Genomic DNA, 27,936 nt, shown 5'->3' on the forward strand with positions numbered 1-27,936 from the left:
GTTCATCTACTCCGCTTTCCATAAAACGATGACCAGTCGAACAACCAAGAGACAAAGAAAATATCATTCACACTCTATTCAAAAAAATTGTGCCACATGAACATTTCACAAATCTTTAAAGGAAAAAAAATGAGACGGCTGGGAAGAACTTTCGACAAAGATAGGAAGTTGACAATATCTTTTGGATTATCCTTTTGACCAAAAGCATGACTTGATTCCTATTTTGCCATCAAGCTCCAGTTGGCTCTGAAATCCAATGAAATTTGGACAAGGTTCAAAGATCTATTTCCCCGACATCTCTATTTTGACTTTCTATTGACCATTGGAGCCATGAACCGTGAACAAAATTGAGGCGTCATCAATAATACCAGATATTTCTCCAGCCTCATGTTTATCTGTCCTATGGCTAGGTTACTCTAAGATCTTGCCTACTGCTGCCAGGCAACAATTAGCCAAGTTCAAACCCAAGATACGATTGCTATGATAGAATAACTCCCCAACTCAATGGATAAAACCCTGCACAACTATAGTGTATTTATTGATGCCAAAGATTATACAACGGTAGCTAGTTGCATCACAATTTTGCGGCGTAGTCATTGTTTGAAGCAAGAGCAGAAATTTATTGAGATAGCCAAGCTTGTCTTGCGAAACACTAAGACATTATTTCAAACTTAAAGAGCACGAAACCTACCATCACAGCAGAGGTATCTCTCTGTATAAATCTGATCGTTCTCTTATTCTGCCTCTGATACCACGTTATAGATCATAGATCAGATGTAATACCTTAATTCTTTTAAATTGATATACAAATGCTCTTTGATATGGTGATTGATATGTGTCTCCATGTTGTCTTTGTGCTGGGCTCTCAACCTGTAAGTATGAATAGTATGCAAATATTTTAGAGAGCTTGCTACTTGTAATGGCATTGTTGTATATTGTCATGTTTTCCAAGAGTAGCCTGATTAGACTATTTATATATTCCACAAGGGGCATGCCTTTCCATGGCTCAAAATCTACACACCAAAGATGGCGCTGTTTCATAACAGCCGATAATCATCTATTCTCATTAATACATTAATTGTCTTGCATAAACAATAATAATAGAACCATTATCGGGCCATGATATTTGGAGTTTTCAGAAGTATGAAGCTCACAGATCGTCAACTACATAATAAGAATGATGATTAATATCGACACAATATGAATTGCATTTGATGATCACCATTTGGTATAATAAGAATATAACTACTGAGCATTATAAATCAGAATAAAGTAATGAATTAATCAATTTAATAATCAATATATTTCCCTTGGTTAATAATTATTAAATATTGGAGTTCAATTATATATTATGTACTATATATATATATTATTATATTTAATAATTATTAATCAAGGGTTATATAAACACTTACTGATTTCTATATATTGATACAACCATTTGTTTTCTTTGATGAATTCAATCTGACCGAAGCTATAACATTAACTAGAAGTATCATACGAACAGGAAAAATCAAATAATAAAGTAGAAACATATTGTATGTTATTAATAGAGGTACTGCTTATTCTGTTTCGGGCAATAGATATACCGATCTTCCAATGTTGTGTTTGCTGCTATTTCTGTTCGGGATAGCAAGACATTCCTAAATAACTTGGGTTGTTGATCCTTGCATTGTTTGTTGCTACATAATGTATTGGGTATTCCATTCTGCGACCTAAGAGTGCGACAATGATCTCTTGTTCTTGTGTGATTTTTTGTTGTCTCTATAATGTCACTTTTCTGATGTGTATAACTCCTGCCCTCTTGTTGATGGTTAGTGTCAATATATAGGTGTCGACATGGTTTGAAGGTCGAGATCAATAGATGAGTCACCACTTTCAACCATATTGCCAAGTTTTTATTTTTGCATTCGATATCCCCAATTTATTATTTGATTAATGTTTACTCCAGTTGATAATTATTTTAATTATCAATTTTATGGTTTGATTTGTAATTGTCTAATTAATTATTATTTAATGATAATGATCATTCTTATTAATAACTCTTTGTTATAATTGTTTGATTATTTAATTGATTATTAGTTCCTGCCTTTGGCAGGAAACTAATGGAATCATTAGATTCCATATTAGTTACATATATCTAAAAATTTGAAGATATACTAATGTTTGCAAAAGCTATATTAATTTGAATGTTTTATTGAAATTGAAAAATACAATTTTTTGAAAATTGTATTGGCCCATGATAAAAAAGGCAATGAAAAAATTCAATTTTCTCCAACAAGAATACAAATATTTTCTAAAAACTCTATTAATGAATGCATTAATTACAACTTTATCTTTTCCACATCTGTGACAAGCGGATTAACTTTTTTTTAAAAACAATCATTTTTATCTTCCACCTCACAAACAATGTCTAATCAATATTAATTATCCCTATCTATTTTTCTTACCAAGTTCAAATATAGATATTTTAATCAAATATAGAGTTAAATATTTTATATTTCTTATTTTAAATACATTAATTATTTAAGATAGTTTATGAAGAAGAAGTCATATGAATTTATAGAGTTAAATGTTTTATATTTCTTATTTTTAATATATTTATTATTAGTTTTATATTGATGTTTATTTTTGTAATTTGTAAAATGTTATTTTTTAAAGTTTACACTATATTTTACTAGCTATCTTACCAAGTTCAAATATAGAGTTAAATGTTTTTTATTTCTTATTTTATATATATTTCTTATTATTTTTACATTGATGTTTATTTTTGACAATTGTAAAATATTTAAAAAAAAAAAGTTTACACTATGTTTTACTAGCTACTATTTTACAATTTTTGCCAATTTTTTTTTATACCATTAATACTACCCCTCAAACTTACTACAAATTTTGGTACTTTGATTTAAGTAATCAACAATTTAATTTTTTTGATTTAAGTAGCTGAAAAAGTTTATCGTCAACAAGTTTTTGCTAAAAATTGTAACTAATTTAATTTCCCCTTCATGCAATACTACTTCAATCAACCATAAAAACATGAAGGCAGGAACTTGGGCGCATGCGCCCCTTGTTAGTGATCAGTCTTATTAATAACGTTTTGATTAACAATAGAACTATAAATACATATTGGTAAGATAACAATTTTATTAAGAGTTTGTATATCAATTATATATAAATTAGTTTAGTTATATATTTTGATATGTATCTTGAGATATATAATTATTTGATATATTAATTTTATTTAAATATTTTTGACGTATTATATTAAAATATATCTTGTATCATTTAATTATCTTTTATTATATTAATAATATGATAAATTTATAGTTATTAATTTATTGTTATTTAATATTATTATCAATTCTTCTTTTGGAGAGGGGATATTGCATCCTCCGCCTCTGTCTTCAACTTTTTAGCATGGGTAGGTCTCGCTTTGACAGGGAAATCCCTCTTACACCTCCTATGTTTTGATCCATTGGCAATTTCCTTTGCATCACTCTTATGTTCTTCCCACTAATCTTCACTAGAATCTAGCAAAGAAGGAACGACCGGGTCAGCCATTTGCAAATTATGCTCATCCAGCACCCAGTATCCTTCTCACTGCTTGTACACAATTTGCCTTCTTTTGTTGGAGGTGGGATAATGGTTGCTACCTTTTGCTGGAATTCCAGATTCCTATCAATGTGGTCCAACCTATTCTTCAACTCCTCCAACTCTACAGTAATAATGAGGGGGAACCTCTTAACCACACCCTTGAAACACCATACTGGCCCAAGATACTATAATTGGGGCATTGGAATCATGTTTTGTCCACCTGCATTGTCTAAGACTGCGTTATTTTCACCTAGAAACTTGTGCTTAAAGAGTCTTTGGCACAACTTCCTGGCCATAGCTTTTGCTACACCTTTGTTTTGTTGATCAATAAACGACATAAGCCTATTATTAATAATTTCAAAATTTACATTATTTTTGTCCTTGTGCAAAGTCCAAGCACTGGGGGAAAAAGGACGGGGAAGAAAACCCCTGGTTTAGCTTGGGACAATCTCGTCTTTTACACTAAGAAGGTACATTGGCCTCATAACATGAGATTTTCGAGGCAGGTAGTCCTATATTTACAATTTTGATAAGTGTTTCTCCAAATATGTACAACTGCCCCACTATTTGGAGGTCTTAGGAGGGCATACCCTTCCTTACAACACTAGAGAATACCCAAAACCAAATATAGCTTAATCCTAGGACAAGCTCCTTCTGCTTAAAGATGATTGATACTCGATCTATATCCGAGAGTTTTATTATCCTGCGCATAGTCTTGGCTAAGATCCATTGTTAGTTTATAGTATATACATATGATAGTCAATAAAACTAATATAACTCTAAAAAAGATTTACCTATTTTGATGGCTTACACTAATCCCCCACTTTAGATGATACCTAACTTATGCCTTGTTTAGTACAAAAACTCACCCCATTTAGCTTATATGATCTCATATTATCATAGAGAAATCAATATGTTGTTACAACTTATTTGACATTTACATGAATACAATTGGATTGCCTCAAGATACATAGAAAATACGAGACAAAATATTATTACTTTAAACCAAGAAGACAAAAAAGCAAGATTGTAAAGCTAACTTTAAATGCTTCCAATATACTTTGGATAGCTTGATACTCCTATAAAATTTATACTTCTTGATGGGTATTTTGAAATTGACTCCCCATTAGCACCGCTATTAGCTAATGAGTCGGCTAATCTATTACCTTCTCGATGGGAAATGCTAAAATGTTGAAAAGTTTAATTAATTCACAAATTTGAATAATTATAAAGTTGAGGATCTAGTTAGAAGTTTAACCTTTTCTAATAGCATTGATGATTACTTGTGAACTTCCTTCTATTGCTAAATTTTGGATATTTAATTCCAGACATTTTTTGATTCCTTCTAAGGTAGCTTCTACTATAGCTGCATTATTTGATGAGATTCGTATTGGCTTTGCATATCTAAGGATGCCTTTACCATTGTGATCGTGGATTATACCACCTTTTTATGCAACTCCTGAGTTGCCTCTTGAGGCTTCATTGAAATTTAGTTTAAACCAATCTATTTCAGGGGGTAGCCATTTGCAGACTTTTCTAGCCTCTTTGCTAGTATCTCCTCCTTTACAATAGCAACTTGGGACTATCAGCTTGGATATCTTTTTTCCGAATTTTGTCATCCCAAATACTGAAAGAACCTTCAAAATGATTTATGTTCCTAACTCTATTGTTAGGTACTTCAGTTATGCTTCCTTAAATTTTTGAAATTATACTTCCCACATTTCTCCTTTTCTCTTGGAAGATTCTCTTGTTTCTTTCTTTCCAAACTTCGCAAGCTACAATGGACGGGGATATGTCCCATAGTAGTCCATAGGTGTCATTATGTTTATGATTAGGCCAATACTTTAGGTCATTGATCAAAATTTCCGCAGAGGCTGATTGCCATCCTAAATTTTCATTTAGCCATTGCCAACATTTTTGTGCATAATTGCATTCCCAAAGTAAATGATTAATACTTTCTTCATTGCGCTCATAGAGTGGATACCTTGATGGTCCTTCAAATCTTAATTTTTGAAACCAACATGCTGTAAGAATCCTTTCCTGCAAGGCTGCCCAAAGGAACATGCCTGCCTTCGGCAGGCATTTCTTATTCCAACACAGGTGAAAAGGGAGATCTTTGTTTTGAACTACCCTATCTTTGTCAATCCACCTATATCCTTCTTTAACCATGTATTCTCCGTTTTTTGATTTACTCCAAATTAGTTTATCTTGTTTGTCTTTTGAGTTTATAATTCTAGTTTAAAATATATCTAACAATTCTTATTTTACCACCTCCAATAGAGGGGCATTATCTAAATTTTTCCATTATATAATCACAGACCTTTGAGCCCCAAAGTTATTTCAGAATTTCAATTCTTCTTTTATTGGTAAAGGTTATATCAATACTGGAATGTCCACTCCAAGAGTCTTCTCAGAAAAGCGCAGAGTCTCCTATGCCTATATCCCATGTGAGATGCTCTGAAATAAAGTCTCTGCATCTCAAGATGAAGTTCCAAACCCTGGATCCCTTCGAAGGGTTTCTAGTTTCAAAGATACTAATATCAACCTCTGGTTCTAGATACTTATTGAAGAGGATTCTGGTCCATTTACTTTTGCTATCCTTATGCAATTTATAGACTATTTTTGTCCCTAGTGCTGAGTTCTGATTTTGCATATTTTTGATGCCTAATCCTCCATGTTTCCTAGCTTGGCAAATATTCTTCCATTTGGTGAGAGCTAATTTCCTTTTATCGTCTGCTCCTTGCCAGAAGAAATCTTTGAATTTCTTTTCTATCAAGTGTTTGGTCTTGCTGGATAATGGAAGGCAAGACATTTGGTAAGAGGGGAGAGCAGATAGAACTCGTTGCTCTACCTGCCTTTGTGAGCCACTTACCTTTCCAGCTGTCCATTTTTTGATCTATTTCATCTAAAATATGATTCCAAGACTTAAGACACTTTTATACCTTTTTATATAGGAATGCCTAAATAACAGCATGAAAAGTTTCCAATCCTGAATCCTAGAAATTTGCTAATCTTCATCACTGTTTGTTCTTTGATATTAAGGAAGAATATTTTTGATTTATTTGCATTTACCTTTTGGCCTGAGGCTCTTTGGTATTCCATTAAAATTTCATTAAAACTTATAGCTTCGCTAATACTGCTCTTGCTAGGTACATTCTAAATATTTCTGAATTAATAAAAATGGGCACATGCCTCTTATTGATCAAAAACAAAAATACTGCTCTTGCTAGGTAGAATAATTTAATCAGCAAATTGCTGATGGGTTATATTTTCCACTCCTTAAGTTATCTTTATACCTGAAAATCACTCCTTCCCTACATGCTGAAGTAATACTCCTTCCAAAGGCTTCTGCCATAATCACAAATAGGAAAGGAGAGAGAGTCTCCTTGTCTCAACCCGCGGGATATCTCAAAGTATCCTTCTGGTGTTCCATTTATGAGTACTGAAATTTTTGGTGTTGATAAACATTTGTAAATTAGATTAATCCATCTCTTGGAAAAGCCAAATGTTTCCAAACATTTGCATAAAAATCTCCAGTCTACCCTATCATATGCTTTAAAATATCAAGTTTGATAATCATGCAAGGTTCCTTCACTTATTGCACAGAATGAACTAGTTCCTGAATTATGATAATCCCATCAAAGATAGATCCACCCCAAACAAAGCCAGTTGCTTTTCCAAAATTATTTTGCCTAGTAGAGTTTTAAATCCATTGGCAAGGGCCTTAGATAATACTTTATAAACTGTATTGCATAAAGCTATTGATCAGAACTCACCTGGTTCTTCAACCTTATTCTTTTTTTGGATTAAAGCCAAATATGTGTTATTAATTTCTGTTAGAATATGATCTGATTTTCTTGTGTTGTCAATAGCTTCCCAAAGTTCAAAACCAAGAAAGGTCTCGCACTTTTGAAAAAAAATTGCTTGGAAGCCATCCAATCCTGAAGCTTTATCTTGGTGGAGGTTGAAAAGAGCATTCTTGATTTCTTCTGATGTAAACCCTTAATTGAGAAATTTCTTGTCCACTTCATTTGTAATTTTGGGGATGTTTCTGAGCATTCTATTTTGCGCTAACAAGTCCGGACTGTCTGATTGGTTATATGCAGATATGAAAAATTCTCCTATGATTCTTCTCACTTCCTTAGGATCATCCTTAATTTAGTCTTTATCATTTTTAATCTGAGTTATTCAGTTAATCCCTCTTCTTACTCTAGTGCTGTTATGGAAGAATTTAGAGTTCCTATTTCCTTCTGTCAGTCATAGTTCTCAAAAGTTTTGCCTCAAGTACACCTCTTCTTTTGATAATAGGTCTTCAGGTCTGTGTATCAACTGTTTTTCTTTAGAGTAACTTTCGAACTTCATCCCTCCCTTCATATTTTTTTCTTCTAGTTCCTCTAATTCCTTTTTACCTTTTTTCTCAAATATGTTTTTCAAAGTGGTTGTGTTCCATTCCAACTATTTTTCCTTGATTGCTTAATCTCTGACACAAAGCGATACAATTTTGATCCTTCAAGACTTATTTCCTTCCACCATTCTTCCAACTATGATGGTAGTTTGTTGTCTAGAAACCACATTTTTTCGAATATGAATAGACATTTTAAAGGTTTGTTTTCTTCTACTATTTCCAATCTTATCGGTAGGTGATCTGTTCCCCTTAAGTTTAGAATTGAAGCCTTGAGCATGAAGTTAAACTCACCCATGTCACCTCTATAAAGAAATCTATCTAGTTTTTCCACTGTGAAATTTGCACCGTCCCTCTTATTGCTCCATGTAAAAATACTATTCTGAAAATGTATATCAAACATGTTGTTAGAGAACACCCAGTGCCTAAAATCAAGTAGAGATTGGGGTTCGTACAATACTCAACCTTTTTTTTCGTCTCTGCTTATAGGAGCATTAAAATCTCCCCCAATAATAATAGCTATTTCCTAGCTGATTGAAAAGAGTCTCTATTTCTTCCCGTACTGTTTTCTTTCCACTGTTCTGAATTGGAGCATAGATGTTGATAAGAAAGAATTTAAGATTATTATTTGTGCTTTTAATGGATCCACCCATCCATTTGTTGTTTTAGATGTGGATTTCAAAGCTGACTGTCCTAGGATCCCGTAGAGCTAATAGTCCTCCCAGTGCTTCTCTTGCTTGAATGACCTCACATTGCCACAAACCAATTTTTTTATAAAGTTTATCTGATTCTTCTGTTGATAGTTTTGATTCCTGAATTAAGATTAGTCTGATTCCATAAGTTTTAAATAGCGCTTTAGTAAGCACTGATTTTTAGGGGCATTTAAGCCCCTAACATTCCATGATGTTACCTTCTTGATGCAGAGGGAAGGCACTTCCCCTTCCCATTGTTAACAAAAGCTAGTTTCTTCTGGTTTTCAGCCATCCCATCTTTTAATCTTAATACCACCAATGATTTTCTACCTCTCCTTCTCGAAGATTTACCATAGTTAGGAGCTTTCTTCATAAATCTTTGCAATTCCTAAGGTATCTGAAGTTCCAATATCCTCTGTAGCTTTTGTTTCGTTCATATTTTCCACTTCTCCTGAGAGGTTATTTTATGCTATTCGCAATTGTTTTTCTTGGTTTGAGTAATCTTCTACTATTTCTATTCCAGTTTGAGTGCCATCGATGGTTGGATTGTTTATATCCATCGTATTATATATGGCTTCTAAGTTATAACTCCAATGGAATTTTGTTTGTGTCTTCATCTGGTTGGGTATCTAAGTTATATTCATTTTCTTTTGGATCTTCCTCGCTAACATTTTGAGACCCTGCTACACCTTTGGCTGTAATTACTATTTCTATTAATATTTAATTCTCAAATTTTTTTCCAATTATATTGAGTTAATATTAATTCATCCTTAAATGTGAAAGTAATTAACTATTTGTTTTTCAAATTAAAGCAATAAATATAACTCGTTGAGAATCGTGTGTGTGTGTGTGTAATTGTTGTGTCCAGCCATATCCATATTAATGGGGTTGAAAAATAGCCATATCAGTACACATATATATGTCCATGCAACCTTGGTGAAAATGGCCTTGATTCTGACTGCAAGCTGCAAATGCATGAGACGGAAAGAATTGTCAAGATATGTCAAACTCTAAGAACATATGCATCAGGAAATGCACCAGGGGGTAGTGACCATGTAGGCTTAAAATTGTTATGAGATGTGCCCAAGGCATTGTTTAGACTGAATTTATGTATAACAAGATTGGTAATGGGCATTGGCAAAGTATGCTTATAGCTGCATGTTCGAATAAATATAGTGTTAAAGAGTATACTGATAATATTCTTTTTATTTTTACAGGATATGATTGAGAATGTTTTAGATTTCAAGGGAACTGATGTAAGAAAGGTAATGACTCCTTTAATAGATGTAGTTGCTATTGATGCTGGAGCTACACTGATGGATTTTCGTGACCTTTGGTTAAAATACCAATATTCCAGGTTCTGGTCTTTACTTTGTAATCTGGATGCAATCTATACTCTCAATGCTTCTTTTCTGTTATGAGAAATGCACTCACACCAGTGTGCTGCTCACTCTTAATCTCTAGGGTGCCTGTTTTTGAACTCCGTATTGATAACATTGTTGGGATTGCATATGCAATGGACTTGCTGGATTATGTTGAACAGGTATGTAACACTTACCAGTACACAGTATCCGATGACTGGGGGACATATTGGTGCAAAATAACTTCTGTGGTAAAGTTAGTCTTTAGCAATCCTGCAAAGTTTTACAAGATGGTTTTGGGGGTTTCTATTTTGATATGGTTCTTGGAGAGGCTTTTGAAATTTGGTTTAAAATGCCAAGTAGTGTTTATTTGCTGCAAATTGTGTATGCTTATACACTGAGTGACCTCTAGTGATGACATTCTGCAAATGCCTTATCTTGTGTGTAGACAGAGCTGTTGGAGAGGTTAACAGTTGGTCACCTTGCTCACAAGCCTGCTTATTTTGTTCCTGGTATATGCCCTTGGTTATGGATTATCAAGTTGTGTATTGGATTTCCTGTTCATTAGAGGTGTATAGACTCTAGAGAAAGCAATGAGATCTGAATTTGTAATGCACCTTAAATTGTAAATTTAATTTTTTTTATTAATGTATTAGAGTGGCCAGTATCAAAATGATGAGCTATAACAACCAAAATTCTTGTAAATTTTGGTTTCATATCCATACTGCTTTCAGGACAGAACACTGAGGGCTGTCTATATGGTGTATTGCAAGGTTGCATATGGCTTCTGAGTTTTGACAAGATTAATGTATTTTCTTTTCAGATTCCATGTCAATTTGGAGATTACTGAGGGAGTTCAGGATAAGGAAGGTTCACATGGCAGTTGTTCTCAATGAATATGGTGGAACAATAGGAGTAAGATGCTAACAAATTTTTTTTTTCATGAATAGCTTTTATACAAGTGCATTTTGTAGTCAGTTATCAGGCATAGAAAAGTGCGACTCTTAAAAGGTCATTACTAACTCTGTTATCAACTTGGCTGTACTTAACAGAAAATTCTAGGTACTGTCCCATCAATTTCCTCTTAGTAGTAAGTACTTAGATTGGTGCAATATGAAGAGCTATCTGAGAATTTATATGAGTTAGGGATACATTTATGTATTTCTGTGCATGGCGATATTTTAATTAGGCATAAATGGGATGTGGCTGTGCCGAATTTATTTTCACTTATTTTCAACATTATATGATTTAAACTTTAAAAAGCGTCTATGTAGTTCAATTCAAGTGTAAATTTGGTTTCCATTAGTAGATAAAATTTAAAAATTAGTCTACCTGTGTTTAGAGTTTCATGTTGTGTCGAAACAGAAATATGGCCCATTGGTATAAGAATATTAACAAAATCTGAACTCTAGCCAAACAATGCAGGATAGAAATCTGACTGTGAGGAACAAAGCTATTATATGAAAATTTACTCATTTATTCTTATGACATTTGATTATTTTAAGTATTATATGATTCATTGCTTTTCTAAAGTATTATAGACTGGTTTGATATCTTGAACTCTTGAAATATTTAAAATTTCAATTAATGCATAATGGAAAGAGTGCTAAATTTGAAGTGATGTCTGTTAACATCTACTAAGCACTCCTGTAGATGTTTGTAAATATTTAGTTGAGTGAAATCCAAATAAATAAATCTTTTCTGATCTTGGTTAGGGGATGCGTATCCTTTTGATAATATTTTAAAGTTGAATCCAACTGTGCTTGCTGGCTCTGTGCAATTCACTGGTAGGGTGTTATTATCTGGCTCTCTGTAATCTGGTTTAAGAGTGATTTTTTCACACATGGAGATTATTTTTGTTTATAAACATCAAACTAGACCATTTTCTTGGGTCTGAAATGCTTGTCAATGAATCTCATCTTCTCAAGGTGGTGAATGTTTTATTGTTCACTTGAATGCACTAATAGATGCTGTCATATCCTTTGCAATTTATGTATTTCATATTCTGGATAAATCTTGAATACTATTTGTATTCTATGATAGTTCCAGTCGTCGGCCCATAGAATATTATTCTTAAAATGATCATGTAAAATATAGATTTAAACTTTGTGCTAATGTATCAATTTTTGCAGATAGTAACATTGGAGGACGTTGTTGAAGAAATCTTTGAAGAAAGCGATTCAAAGGTTCGTGCTCAGTTATTTTTTATTATCCCATAATGATATTGTTTGATAGAAAGCTGGATTTGTTTAGTTTTTCCCCACTGAGACATGTAATTTTAAACATCTAGGCACCTTGTTTTCACTGGTAGATTATATTTTGATAGACAGATGTATCATCCAGAGTCATAAATGCTCTGTCTGGTGTATTGAAGGTTTACAAGTTCTTCACTAAGTGTCAGTTAGTATTGTTTAATAAGTTGCTGAAGGATTTGTATGAGCATTTAACATTAATGAAATACAATATTTTAATCATTTCATGACATTTTTGTTTGTATTATTTTATATTAATTGAAAACTAGACAGGAAGCACAATAAGTGACTCTATAAAATTCTTCATTTGTGTTCGGTAAGTCTAGGAAAGCCATTGGTAGGACCATAGGTTCATGAGCGATTCGGGAGGTATGCTCACAAAATCCATTGAGGTGTGCATCCCTCACATCTATCAGAAAAAGCATCTATAGCCTTCCATATGATAGATGAGCCAGTGAGACAGACATCTATTCCTATTTAGTTGGCCAGAGTCTTAATTTCCCACACATATTTGAATTTATATTTATTATAGATTTAATATATTTGAAATAGTTTAATGATCAATACTATGGAACAGTTTTAAAAATTAAGTTATTATATACTATATTAGTATATTGTTTGTAAAAAATATACAATAAAATTATATATTAAATAAAATATAAAAGTTAGAAATTACAACTATAAATGAAAACTTTTTTACTTACACAACATTGTTAAATATATCTGCAACCTATATATTTAAGTTTTAGTATTTAATTATATGTATGTGTGTGTGATTTTATATATATTTTTCTACGTGTATCTAAAGTTCTAAACATACCTAACCACCAATTTGTCGCATGTGTCGTACCCATGTACCCAATTAGAATTCTAATTCTAAGGTAAAAAATGTTGTTTTAAAGACAAGGGGTATAACCAAATAGTTGGCTACCTATGCCACTTGACCCTTGTGGAAGGGACCTGTAGTGATGTAATCACACATTGCTCCATTGAAAATGGTGACCCCCAATATTTTTGCTTTTTAACAGTTTTTATGGTTTTATTTAAGTTTTTTTGTTTTAGTCTCTGTCCTCTTGTTATTGTGAAGTTTAGGAGCTTATTCCTAGTTTTGGAGTGACATTAGAAAATAAAAGGAAGAAAACATGATTAAATGAGTATTCTAGTGTCAGAGGTTTTTGCAAAGTAGCAAGACTCGGACCGGACCCGGCCCTGACTTGGCAAGGGTAACTTGACTCGTGACTCGGCTCGGACTCGCCAGTGACTCAACAAAGTGACAAAACCCTTGAAATTTAGAGATTTTTGAGTATTCAAAGAACATTTCATGCACCCATTATTGAATAAAGCTTAAAGACAATAACATCATGAAATAGAAGGTAATTTGATTACATACATTGATTACTTAAGTACAAAGGTAAATTTTTGATGTGTTAAGAAAATTTTAAAAACTAAAATTGAAAATCAGCCGAGTCAGCCGAGTCAGCCAGACCAGTCAGGCAAGTCTCGTTACTATGGGTTTTTGAATGGGCCAAGGGATGAAGATTGACATTGCTTAAGGTCAATTCTGACAGCTCCTACTTTCAAGGCAATGTTGCATTTTTTGCTTTCTTACATTTTTCGAAAGTTTCATTTTTGGCATTTCAAAGCCCCAGCTTTTTTGTTTACTTAAAAAAACATAAGTTTAGAATGTTGTGTTATTTTTTTTGAAATTTCTATTTTAGAAAGGTCAAAGTTGTGCCCAATTGTAAAAATTTTGTTTTCAACTTCAAGTTCATCTAGGTATTGCATGAAAAAGCATGAAAAGTGGCAAAAAGTCTAGATTTGAAAACAAGGAATTGCATTCAAAATTGTGAATAGTTTTTGAAAATTCTTGTTCCAATACCAAATTTATCTTGAAACATGTATGGAAAACTATCAAAAAGAGCATTGATGGAGGCGTGTTGATGACGGAGATTTGACCAAGTCTGAAATTTTTTAGGATCTTCCAAAATCTAGAATGTCCATCATAACTCCTAGAGATCTGAAACTACCCTCAAACATCCTGACATTATATATATTAATAAAGCTAAGAAAGGAAAATTTGTAAGTGTAATATATTATATGAATATTCCTTCCTCCAAGCTTGAAATTTCATTAATCAACCTAACTCTGACCAAGAAATGTTCGTCCAACTAAGAAATTCCTCAAACCGATGCCATTGTGGTGTCCCCTTGTTGGCTATACCAGGAAATAGGGACAGTGATATTCTTATTGCAACAACAGTGTTGATGATGTGACTGATACATACTTTCCTCGCATGCATTCAATGGTGTCATCTCTGATTTAAATTGATGTGCTTGCATCTAAATACTACCGCTTAGGCACTTACTCATTTGAGAAGGTCCAATCAAGAAAGGGGTTATATGCTTTCTTGTATAAGTATCTTCTTATTTATACTTTCCTTAAATCTAATCTCTTTCTAACTTGGATGATGTAAGTCTTTTCTTCACTAGTCTGATCACTGTCCAATACCTGATGAATATCTCTTCTTTACCCATCTGTTGACAATTTTAGATTGTGTCAAGATATATTTCAGCTTCAAAGAATTTGTTGAATCTATATATGACTTTTGCAGGGAATTCCATGTATTTCGTGCAGACACAACATGAACTTTCCAATGTCAATCCAAATCACACTTCATATGTTATTATTCTTTTGTTTGCATGATATGAAGAATAAGTTCAGGTGTGATGCCAGGTCTTTTTATTTGCCATTCCAGTCTTCACATATAACTACATGAATTATGCTTGTGACCACGTTCTGCTTTTCAGATATAATCTCATGTGATGTGGGCAGAATGATGTTATATTATATTAATGATCCTTTTGGTCAATTTGATAGTTTATCTTACATTCTTCTTGTGAGATGACAATATAATACTAGTTGACTGATCTATTGTCTTCTGTGTCTAATATAGAGCTATGTATAGGGAAGTATGGCTTGTATTGCTCTAATTTTTATCATTTTCCATGAAGCATCCAAACCCAATATGTTGTTTCCTGGCTTGAGTTAGTCTACAGAGGATATGCGATAGAAATAAAAGATATATCCTATGATCTATATATGTATGCTCCGCTTCTTAATAGAGTAATAGTCAGTGAGAACACTTTCCTTTTGTCAACAGGTGGTGTATGGTCTTCAATCATCCTTCAGATGACCTCTAAACTTGCAGACAATCCTTATTCTATATTCCAGAGGATATTATATAGTTGATATATTTATTCATTGCAACATACTATTGCTGGACCAACAGGTATCATTAGGATCTGTAATATTGGTGAATGATTTTGGAATGGGACTGATTTACTAATCTACACATTCAAACAATTATTTTAGATATGTGATTGTAGAAATATTCTTATATTGTTTCATCATTAGGTGTCTGAGTCAGTATTGGTAGGAGATGGGTTGTCCTTTCTGTTGATCAAAGTAATGAAAGGAATAATCTATTTTGTTTATTTTCCTCCTTGAGTGAATATATAAATCTATATAACAATTGCTTGGCATATATAAATCTCTATGTTATTGTGGCATATATTAATTGTTCCCAGCAAATGATGACTGCGTATGAATACGGCATCTAGTATCAATCTGAAATATATCGTGACAATATATGTAAGTATGTGCTAATGTGATTCTGTAGTATCTCCTTGTATCTGACCGTCCACTTCTGCTTTTTATCGCTGTTGTGCAACCCCTTATATAAGTGGCTGACTATATCCCTTTAGAGGGTCACGACAATGATATAGGCCCTTTGATATTAATTATTTTTTATTATTGTTTTAATAATGTTTATTATGCATTATAATATATAATTATCTTATAACATATCATTAATAGATAAATTGTGTTCCCTCAAAAACTGCCACAATTAGAGCACAAATCAAATGGATTAGGCCAGTTTAAGTTAAACTTTGATGGTGCATCCTGTGGTAATCCGGGTAAAGCTGGAATAGGCATGGTCATCAGGGACTATAAAGGTAACATTTTTGCAGCGAAGGCTTCTCCGATTCAACCGAGTACCAATAACATGGTGGAAGCGTTAGCTCTTCTTAATGGTTTAATCATGGCAAAGTCATTAAAAATTGCATCTTTACATGTCAAAGGTGACTCTGCAATTATCATTAATGCTTGTATTAACCGTCGTATATTCAATAGGTCAATCCATTATGTGCTTCAGAAAGTTTGGTCTATTCTTGATAGCATTCCTGAATGTTACATATCACATACATATAGGGAAGGAAATTTGCTTGCTGATGGGCTGGCAAATTTGGGTGCTGATGATATTATTATTGATCCCTTAGTATCACCTTTTTTTACCTCACTCACACTCTAAACTTTTGGATATCATCTCTTTAGAAAGTTTCTAAAATATTCAATAAGATTTATGCCCGCCCTTATTTGGTTTTACTGCCTATTATAATTCTTAACTATTCGAAAAAGTTTGTTTTAAAATTTACAAGTCACTGCCTGTCCCACAGTTAGTGATTGATGGTATGTTTATAGTTTTGTTTTGATCTCACCTGTCTGTTGAGTTTTCTTCAGTTACAGATTAATGGCCATTATGCAATTTTTGGATGATCTATTCATTTATTTCCTCTGTGCATAACGTTGGAGCTGGTTATTGGCACCTGTTACATTTGATCATCGATCTTCTATCAGTATTGAGCATTGGCAACAAAAAGGAGTTACATGATTTTGAGGAAAATTCTTGGGTCAGATTATATATATATTGTAATTAAAATGTAATCGTCAACCTTTGAATTGGGCAGTAGAGATTTTAGGAGAAATCTTGTTGGGATGCTTATTAAAGTGTTTCCTTTTGTATGAGAATACACGTAAAGGATATTATAGGGGATTTTAGTTTTGGGGATATCCCGGATAAGATGAAACATGTTAAACATCTTTGGATGTTTTTGCACCCATTTTGTATTTTGCGATGACTGGAGATTTTCTTTACTGGGTCTTTTCTCCGAGAGCTCTTTGAACCAGTTCTATTAATATAAATACAAGTTTCACCGAAAAAAAAAATTAAATAAATTTTGAATCATTGTTATCTATATTAAGATAATAATATTTTGTTTATAGTATTTTAATAAAATCAAAATGTATTATAATATTATTATATTATTATACATTGTTGTGTCATATTTTATTATATATTTTTTCTTACTTATATTAAAATCTATTATTATCTATTCATTTATCATTTTATTTATTTGATTGATTATTAAATTCTATTCTATTCTATTCTATATGTTGAAATTAATTTTCTAGGGTCGTTGTCCTGCATTTTGTCACCACAAAATGTAGGTAACGGTATGAAAGTTTCTCAACTTAGTTTCACATTTCTCTAAGATTAGCTCATTATTTAATTGGCTAACATTGACTAATCAATCTATCCCAATTTGTAATAAATCTTTTTACGAAAGGCTTTCATCAAGTCCTTTTTGTTTTTCATTTTAATAAACCTATGCTTGATTTTTGAAGCCTTCAATCTCATTTTTTGTGTTTTTGAGTGTGTAATTTAAAATATCATGTTATATTTTAATGTTGACGTTCACTTTTTGAAAAATATAACATAAATTCACTTTATGTTATATTTTCATGTTGAGTTGCTTTTTAAATTTTTCACTTAAGTGACTTTATTAACTATATAGTTTGATTTATTTTTTAGTTACTTTATGTTTTATTTAAAACATCTAAGTTAAATATTGCTTTTTGAAATAATATTTGCATATGATATATTAATTATATAGTGTAAAATTTTGACTCAATTAAGTGATATTTCCTCAAAAATCAATTGAACACATGTTTAATTAATCACTTAAGTTGTGCAATTGCAACTTTCAACCCATTTACATGTAAGAGTGCGATTTGCACTAGAAAGACACTTTTCTAAAAACATGTAATAGACCTCCAAGAATGTGGTTTGTATGAAAATGGTATTTTACATGTAAAGTGTCACATTGAAATGCATTTAGAGTCCATGATTTTGTCTTCTATGGCCAAAATTGCCAAATGCATATTACATATTGCATGTTTTTAAAATATGTAATGGAGGATGGAGAGTGCGATTTGCATTGTTTGTCCATATTACAAGTTTTAAAATATGTGATGAAGCTTGGAGAGTGCGATTTGCATTAGATAACCAAAATACATGCTTTTTAAATATGCAAAAGGCCTCAAAGAGTGCGATTTGCACCTCTTTCCATTTACATGCAAATGAGTTCATGCGTTTGGCCTCCAAGAATGCGATTTGTCTTCCAACTCCACAAATGCATTGATTTTAAACATGTAAAGGCTCCAAGAGAGTGTGATTTGGCATTTCAACACATGTATATGCTATTGGAGGCCACGATTTTGCATTTGCAAGCCAAAAATTGCTTAGATACATGCATTTTTAGGTCACGTTTTTGCTAAAAACACCTAGAAATTTGGGTTTTTCATCCATAGTTTTGCATTTTGGAGCCACGGTTTTGCATTTGGATCCATGTTTTAGCATTTAGGGAAGACATTTTTGCATTAAGAAGTCAAAAGCAACCAATATACATGCATTTTTAGGGCACATTTTTATAAAAAACGCCTAGATTTTGGCATTTCCAGCTCATGTTTTTGGTTCAATAGGAGGCGTTTTGGAGTTGTGATCCATGCTATCACTGTTGGAAATCACGTTTTTGCATTCCGTTGCAAAATAATGTTTCATGTTATTGCCTCTAGAGACCACGTTTTTGCTTAAAAAATCCAGAAAACAAGGTATTTGTTAAAAACGTTTTGCACATTGGAGTTTTGAGATCATGTTTTTGAGCATTTGCATATACAAAGCCATCATTTGCAACCATTGAAAAGGTCTTCAGAGTTGTTTATAGATTTGAATTTGGAGGAAAGTCAATCATTCAAACCTATTAATCTTCCACATTTGGCTCTTTGATCATCAAGTGAGTTGAAGTTTTCAATCTTTTGCTATTTCATTGCATATTTTGGTCCATCCTTCTACATTTGTCCAAAGATATGCCATGTATTTTGCAAATCTTCTTTAAATAAGATGAATATATATATATATATATATATATAACTTTCATTTTCAAGTGCTTGGAGTTTCCCCAAATTCCAATTTTGAATTTGCATAAGAGTGTCTTGGTATTTGCCATGTCCAAGTCAAAAACCAAAGGTATGTTTTTGTTTTGTGCGTAGTTTTGCTTCTTGTTTGCTTGCTTCTTTGGAAGAAAGTTGAGGATTCTTTCCCAAGAATGCAAGAGCAAAAAACACCTTTTCACTTTTCACCTTTCAATGCAAATGCATCACATCTTTCCATTTTTCATTAACACATGTCAAAGCATATTGCGTCCATTTCCCAATATATGCAATTAAATTCCAAGAGCAATTATATGTAAATCCATCCTCCATCCGCATTTGCATATACTTCCATCCTTCAAACACAATTACATGTAATTACATCCTTCGAACCTAATTACATGTAAATCACTTTACATATAATTACATCTAAAAAATTCGATATTGGTAAAAGGTCACACTTTTAAACACTAATGTCGCCATTTGCACATCCATTTGCATCCCAACTTGCATTCTTGGTGATACCCACAAAAGGCCATCCTCTGTTCACATGCAATTCACCCTTGAGAGTCTGATTTTGGCCCTTTTTGCCCAATCCATATGCTTTCCGGTTCATTTCCAGCCATCATATGTGCTTCATAAGTATCTAACCCATAGTTTGAACACTCATCCCTCATGGATTCATCATTGTAACTCAAATCCCAAAATTTTCATGGATCCAATCTCATTGGAAGATGTTTTCATCTTCATGTTGCAGTGCACTCTTCAAGATATGTCAACTTCTTCAAAGAACAAAGACATCCTGTCGAGAAGATATGCTTTGATCCTCAAGTAGCAGTAATTCGTCTGGTCTCCATATTCCTAATGGTTACTTGAGAACCTAAGTTCGTGTGGGAATGCGCCAAGCACTTTACTCAAAAAAAGAAAGTTAAAGGTGCTGATAGAAAGTTGTTCCCAGTTTACATTCGGACACCATCGAGAAGGTTTACAAAGTGTCAGAGCTTCTAGAATGTGGCAGTCTACAAAGGAGAATTCATAACTTGAACGAGAAAAAGCTTGATCACATCAAGTTTTCAAATGACAACTAGAAACTCATCAAAGAGAATGCAATGGTGCAGTATACAGGAACTCCTGATCTCGTGATCATCCAAGATTGCATCATCAAGTACAAGGCCTTTGTCGACAATCTACAGGATTGATTCATTCAAAATCAACGTCAACTTTTTCTTCAAGTGTTTCTATGTTTATAGCAGGAGAGAATGAATTGCATGAAATCATGTAATTACATGCAATTCAATTGCATATCCTTATGACGTAATCCAATAATTTCTCTCACCTAGTTTGACTTGGTCAAAGTTGGTTGAGTTGCTCCCACTTTTTCCTCCATTTTTTTCTCAACTCCCATGCCTACATAACAGAGTGCCCTGTTGTTGTAAAAATCATCTTTTGTTGTATGCAAGAAAGCTCTACCAAACTTGTGCAAGCATAACTTTGATTGTGTAGTACCAGTTTGGCAGAAAAGTGAATAAAAGAAACAATTGGATTCGAAGCTTTGACTGGAAGCAATTGTGATAGAGAAAATTAAAAGTGTTGACTGTAATTTGTGCCTATTGTCTTTGATTCATGTTATTATTGTGTGTTCAATAATAGAGCATAGTGAGTTAAGAAGCAAAAGAAGCAAAAACTTTGACTAGAGTGGTTGCAGTAATACATAGACTAGAAGCTTTGACTGTAGCTTGTGTTGCCATCTCAAATTCACAAAAAATAGTTAGAATTTCCGTACTTTTGGAAGTTTTGGTGCCCCAATGGTAGAGGTTTTTCTTATAGAATAGATTAAAACTAAAAATAAGTTATAGAATAGAGATCATCTACTTTTGGAAGTAATCGTATTGATATCAACCTTTAAGTTGGTATTGGTTTATCAGTATCACCATTTCTAGCTACTAGATAGAAGTGTAGTTAGAAATTTCATCTTGCCCATTACTCACACCACGGGTAAGTGGATTCTTTCCTGAAAGTTAGGAGGAAAAAAATTGGTAACACCCCTTATGAATCTCTCAACTTTTTGCTTACCTTGAGTTGATCTAAGGAATGGTGAGAAGGGGGGGCCTTCCCTTTAAGGTAGGAGAGACTTTGTCTCATACGCTGTGGGCGGTTTACCTATTTTGCAACTGGATTTTAAAAAACTATCGATTGCAAAATATCCACCCAACAATTTTTGGCAACTTGATTGGGGACATGTCACACGTTTGAGAGCCTCATGCTTTCATTTGAAGCATTCTCGTGTCCTTTTTGACTGTAAATATTCATTGTAATCTTATTTCTTGAAGTTGTTTGAAGCATTAATCAAGGACATGTAAATGGCCCAAGGTCCTTGGGAAAATGTTTTTGGACTGTTGAATCTAGTTCTGCCTCTACATGATCTTCTTGATGGCTCGTGAAAGAGCTTTCCCAAGTTTTTTGGTGATGAACAACAACATCCTGATGAGCACATTGCCACTTTCTACATTGCATGTGGTGTTCATGCTATTGAATTTGAGGATGTGTCCATAAGATTATTCGTGGAAACTCTCCAAGGTGTGCCTGTTGATTGGTTCTACCATTTACCACTATGTACTATCACAAACTGGGCTACTCTCGTAGCCAAGTTTGAGGAAAGGTTCAAGGCTCCTGAAGATGCCCATACATTGTTGGTCCAACTTTGTCAGTTGAAGAAGTCATCTCACGTGCCTATGCATGAATTATGTTGCTCATTTCAACAAATTGACATGAAGAATTCTAGTTGCTGCTCAATCTACAATTGCAAATTTGAAGTGTTTCTTTGTAAGTGCTCAAATTCCTGGAGTCAGTTTTCTATTAAGGAGAGAAGCACCAACTACTCTTGCAGCTGTACAAACATTGGCAATTGACATCGAAGATGATCTTATTCTTGCTGGAAAGATAAGAATTGAAGCAAGTGGATTTGAAGAAAGTTATTATTCTTCTAATTCATTGTCTTCCAACACAAGGACGAATCCTGCAGTGCAAAGGTTAGCAAATGAATTACTTGGCCCTCAAAGAGCAAATAGTTGAAGGAATGTTCTTCATTTCTCATTAAGATGTACAAAGGAGGCCTTTTCCAACTATTACTCACAGTTCTATTGTTAGGAATCAACAAAAGTAACTTTCACCATCAAAGAAGCTTGCAATTGAGGAATCATTAGAGAAGACAACAGTGAAGCATCTTGCATCCGATGCTGTGATCTTGCTATTCTCTTTTAGGAAAAGGAAGACGACATAGCTGGCGACTCTCACATCTGGTGTGCGCAGTCTTAGAAGGACAGTGATGAAAAGATGAGGAATGAAATTTTTTCTTCCAATGTTCAAATAATCATGTCATGAAAGGGGACATGCAAGTAAGTTCTAATCAAGCTGAAAATGATGTATTTGTGTCTCAAGGTCATGAACTTGGGAACACTTTGCATGAATGTTTTGCCTTGAAGCTTGAGAAAGAACTTGTCATAAAAAGTAAAGACTTTTCCAAGTCAAAAGTTTGTGAGCAGTATGTTGATCTATGCAGTGCAGGCATGTCATTACTGAAAACATGAGTAGGATCATCTCAATCATCCTGAGGTGAATTGATGAACCAGTCAAGCAAGTTGCAGGTAGCCAGAAGAGTCCAGAATTTGTTCAATCAAGGGGATGCCCAATTCGACATCTTGGTTGGTTGGAGGCCAACGGAAAGCTAAATAGTCCACATGTACCTGAACTTGAAAATTCTATTGAAGAAGCAAAAGAAATGTGTTCAGTTTTGGAGGAGCACTATCAATTCATTGACTTATCTTGGGGCCGCAATGCACATGATTCATCTCAAAAAGATGAATGTTTCCATCTCTTCCAAGAGGTGTTACATCAGGCATTAACATCATTGCTCTGGTTTTTCGTGTTCCATCAATATGAAGCTACCTGTCAACATGCAAGGTATCGCAAGCTACTGAAAAAAGGTAGCTATTTTGTTGAGCTAGTAAATGGTTTAATCTAAATTTGCATTATCAGCTAGTTTTAATTAGATAGGTTTTTCTTTGCTTTTAATAAGTGCGCTTGCAAATTTTGTTTTAACTAGATTTTCTTTGCTTTAGTCACGTTAGATTAGTTTTTGTTTTTGGTCGCCTAACTCTATAACCCAATGGAATGGATGAAGGCACTTAGAGAACTGGATTTTGTGTTACTCTTTGTTTCCAAGAACAAATGAGTAACATTCCCTAGACAGAGTCAATTGTTGTCCTGCATTTTGTCACTGCAAAATGCAAGTAAGAGTACGTAATTTTTTCAACTTAGTTTCACATTTCTCTGAGATTAGTTCATTATTTAGTTGGCTAACATTGATCAATCAATCAACCCTAATTGGTATAATGAATCCTTTTATTGAAGGCTTTTGTCAAGTCCTTTTCATTCTTCATTTTAATAAGCCTATGCTTGATTTTTGAAGCCTTCAACATCTTTTTTCGTGTTTTTGAGTGTGTTTGTTTGCCTTTGGTCTTTTGGTTTTGTTCAATCCCTTGCTTTTAGTTTTTCTTTCAATTCGGTATATCTTAGGGGTTGATCAGACTTGGTAGTAAAAAATATGACCATTTGAGTGCCCAAAAGGTGGACTTTTTAGATGCAATTGCGTAATTTAAAATATCATGTTATATTTTAATGTTGACATTCACTTTTTGAAAAATATAACATAAATTCACTTTATGTTATATTTAAGTGACTATAGAGCACTTTATGTTATATTTTCATGTTGAGTTGCTTTTTAAAATTTTCACTTAAGTGACTTTATTAACTATATAGTTCGATTTATTTGAGTTACTTTATGTTTTTATTTACAACATCTAAGTTAAATATTGCTTTTTGAAATAATATTTGCACATGATATTTTTTTTTTGATAAATAAGAGTCAAATGCCCATTTTATTAATTTCAAAAATATTTACAAAAAACCCTGTTCAAGTGCAGGCACCAGGGGAAAAAGAACGGGGTTAAGAATGTGAAATCACAAACTTTTATATGTAATTCATAGACAAGATACCAGGATATTACTCTTTCAAAAATTAATTTAGAGTAATATTATGATTGTGTACCTGTGACATTGCATTAGTGATCAGTTGCTAACTAGACTCCTTATTTGGATGTTTGTCTTTACCATTGATATGAAACTATCCCGAACAATTACTTCTAGTATTTCTCCTGCCACTTGTCGTGCTCCATCAACTTGTTTTTGATGGGAGAATACTGATTCCAGTCATTGTTTGTTTTCACGACTGGTGCACTCTTCGATACATATCGGCCATTGGATTAATACTTCCGTTGTGTTGCCACACTTTGACAAATAACTCCGGTTATGATGGATTCAATTTCGTAGGTAATAAAATTGGACATTTTCACCCATATATTCTTCTCAGGTGGAGTTGTAAGTCCTGATGATTCTCCCTAAATAAAATGTTTATTAAACCTCCATCAACTTGACTAGAACTATGATTGCCATGAATCTAATAGGCCAATAAAACATTAGCGAAAGGATGAGAATGATGTCTGTATAACCCAGTAGACCAACAAAACGTTGGTGAAAGGATGTGTAGAAGGATGTGAGAGTATGTCTTAGAGATGTCCCTCTTTGAATTCAACAACCTTATTTAAATCGCAAGAGACAGATGGAATTCCTGATAACTTCCTAACTCTCGTAGGAACTATTCTCCTGATTAAAATAAACAAGGAGTATTAACTTCTTATTTAATTAATTATTTTACGTAAGTCCATAGATAAAATAATTAATTGAATAAATATTATTTGTCTTTATAAAGACAAATTGGAAGGAATATTACACATCTCCCCTTCCCCATGTTGCTTGCCCACAAGCAACTGTAAATTTTGGTGTTGTAGTACTTGTTCATTTTCCCATGTAGCATCATGAATTGGCAAATTCTTCCATGTAACAAATATTTTGTGATGGATTGATTACGCAAATGCCTTTCGTGAACATCCATAACTTTCTCAAGTAAGGTTTTTCAATTTTCCCTCTAAATCCAAAGGTCATAATTCAATTGATACTGCTACGTTTTTACCCAATGCCTTCTTAAGGCAAGAGACATGAAAAACATTATACATACAACTAACTACTGGTAAATCCAATTCATAAGCAACTGCACCAATTTTCTAAACAATCTGATAAGGCTCATAGAAATGAGGCTTCAATTTTTCAGCGCCACTTCTTTTGAGTGAGGATTGTTGGTAGGGCTATAACCTGAGATACACTAACTCTCCTTCATCAAAACTGCACTCCATATGTTTCCTATATGCATAAAGTTTTTGTTGATTCTGAGCCGATTGTAGGTTTTCCTTGAGTGCTTTCAAAATATCTTAACTTTCCTGAAGCCAGTTCTGAACTTTAGGTACCTTATTGTTGTCAAAAGAAAGATCAACAAAAGAGACAGGTCATATTCATACAGAGCCTTGAATGCAGTGATATCAATAAACATATGTAATGTCGGGTTGTAACAATATTCTCCTAAATACAACCACTTGATCCATGCTTTTTGATGCCCAACTACATAGTTGTGAAGGTAACCTTCAACCCATTTGTTCACAATCTATGTTTGCCTATCTATTTGCGGATGATAGCTGGTGCTGTGATTCAATTTTGTACCTATTAGTTTGAATAATTCTTCCTAGAAGATGCTTAGAAATCTACTATCTCTGTGAATGATAATATTTTTTGGCAAACCATGTAAACGGAATACCTCCTTGAAAAATAATTCAGCAACTTGAACCGCAGTGAACTTTGTGGTGATAGCAAAGAAATGTGCAAATTTCGTCAAGTGATCAACTACAACGAAATATAATCTTTACCTCATACTCGGGGCAAGCCAGTAATGAAATACATAGAAATACTTTCCCATTTTTGTTCGGGAATGGGTAAAGGCTGAAATAATCTTGCTGGATAGGAATACTCGGTTTTATTTTGCTGGCATGTGATACATTCCTTCACATAGCATAATACATCATTTTTTAGCCCTTTCCATGTGAACCGTTCACGCATTTGCCTATAAGTTTTAAAATAACTTGGATGTCCTACCAAAGGTAAATCATGAAGTGCTTGCATAATCTTCAATTTCAATTTAGATCCTGGTACAAGGAAAATTCTATCTTTATAATAAATAATCTCATTTATAACCTTGTATCTTTTGTAAAGTTCCAACTTATTCTTGTTTGGGAATATTATAAGGGAAGTTTGTAAAGCATCTAATCAAATATTAAAAGTGTTGAATTGAATATCTTAATTGATTTTCAAGAAGTTAATACAGACACTTGAAAATAATATAAGATGATTTTTGTTTGGCAATATAAATCTTATCAACAATTTGTTACAGCCTGTACTATATAAATACTTATGAACCTGGATATTCCTGAATCTGGCACGTCTCACTTTGGCCTTCCTGCTGAAGATTCCTGAGTATTCGTATCACACACAGACCACCAACCGCTGTCCACACTGAGACTTTGTCCTCTTCTAATCTTGACTGCTTCTTTCACCGTTGAAAACAATCGCTACTAGAGATAAAGGCTTGACCGTTCCTGACTACTAACTCTTTCTATTGGCACGTCATCAGATAGAACTTCTACTATCGCTATGGGTAAAGGAATGACACCTAATAGAAGTAGACGGTGGTTTATGCTTCATTACTATGGCTGCCGGTTCAGATAGTGTATCTCCTGTGTGAATTATATGGAGGGCCACGATTCCTGTATGTTGACAATATATTAATCTTGATCAGAAATACTAATTATCTCCTTTCGATGGTTGTCCTGAACCTTCCAACAATGCTCTATCAACCCTTGGTCTTCTCCTTCGATAAACTTCTCAATTACAATTATTTACTTCTTCTTCCACTAGGTCAAAATGATTCAAACGAAAGGAACTATTCTTATTGCTTTTCTTGCAATCTTCAATTTATCTTCCAACCAAACTTCGATGCCTCCATTCAATAAAATTGATGATTATTTAAAGGCACAACTCGTTCCCACGTGCAACTGAAATTGGGAACCTCTTTTTAACAATAATTAACAATTTTAATTATTAATTATTTTATATTAGTTTATGAAATATTAGGACTAACATAGATTAATTAATCTTTGTTTACTTTATTTTTCATAAGGATAATTTTAAAGGGATATTGCAAATCTCCCCTTCCCCACGTTGCTTGCCCACAAGCAACTAGAAATTAGGATGTTGTAGTACCTGTTCATTCTCTCATGTAGCATCATCAAGTGGCAAATTCTTCCATTGTATTAAATATTCCTTGATGCAGTGATTTCGTAAGCGCCTTTCACGCACCTATAGAATTTTGTGGGGAACAATTTCCAATTTTCCTTCTAAATCCAAGGGTGGTAATTCTTCTGAAGGTGTCACCTATTTGCCCAATGCCTTCTTAGGGAAGGAAACATGAAAGACATTGTGTATGCGGCTATCCTTTGGAAGATTTAGTTCATAAGCGATAGTAT

At 33.4% G+C, this 27,936-nt stretch overlaps 1 pseudogene across 1 annotated transcript in view; it reads left to right on the forward strand.

Annotated features, from left to right (window-relative positions):
• LOC149566791 (DUF21 domain-containing protein At1g55930, chloroplastic-like) overlaps positions 1-27,936 on the forward strand; it is a 209,986-nt pseudogene that overhangs the window by 108,167 nt on the left and 73,883 nt on the right. Inside the window, exons 7-11 of the transcript XR_016362297.1 lie at positions 9,906-10,045; positions 10,153-10,231; positions 10,498-10,561; positions 10,873-10,964; positions 12,182-12,235. The product of XR_016362297.1 is annotated as a DUF21 domain-containing protein At1g55930, chloroplastic-like (transcript). The remainder of the gene's footprint in view (positions 1-9,905; positions 10,046-10,152; positions 10,232-10,497; positions 10,562-10,872; positions 10,965-12,181; positions 12,236-27,936) is intronic.

The sequence above is a fragment of the Cupressus sempervirens genome, chromosome 3, assembly GCF_028749045.1.
Source record: "Cupressus sempervirens isolate cs-2001-9-10 chromosome 3, ASM2874904v1, whole genome shotgun sequence".
NCBI classification, from domain to species: domain Eukaryota; kingdom Viridiplantae; phylum Streptophyta; class Pinopsida; order Cupressales; family Cupressaceae; genus Cupressus; species Cupressus sempervirens.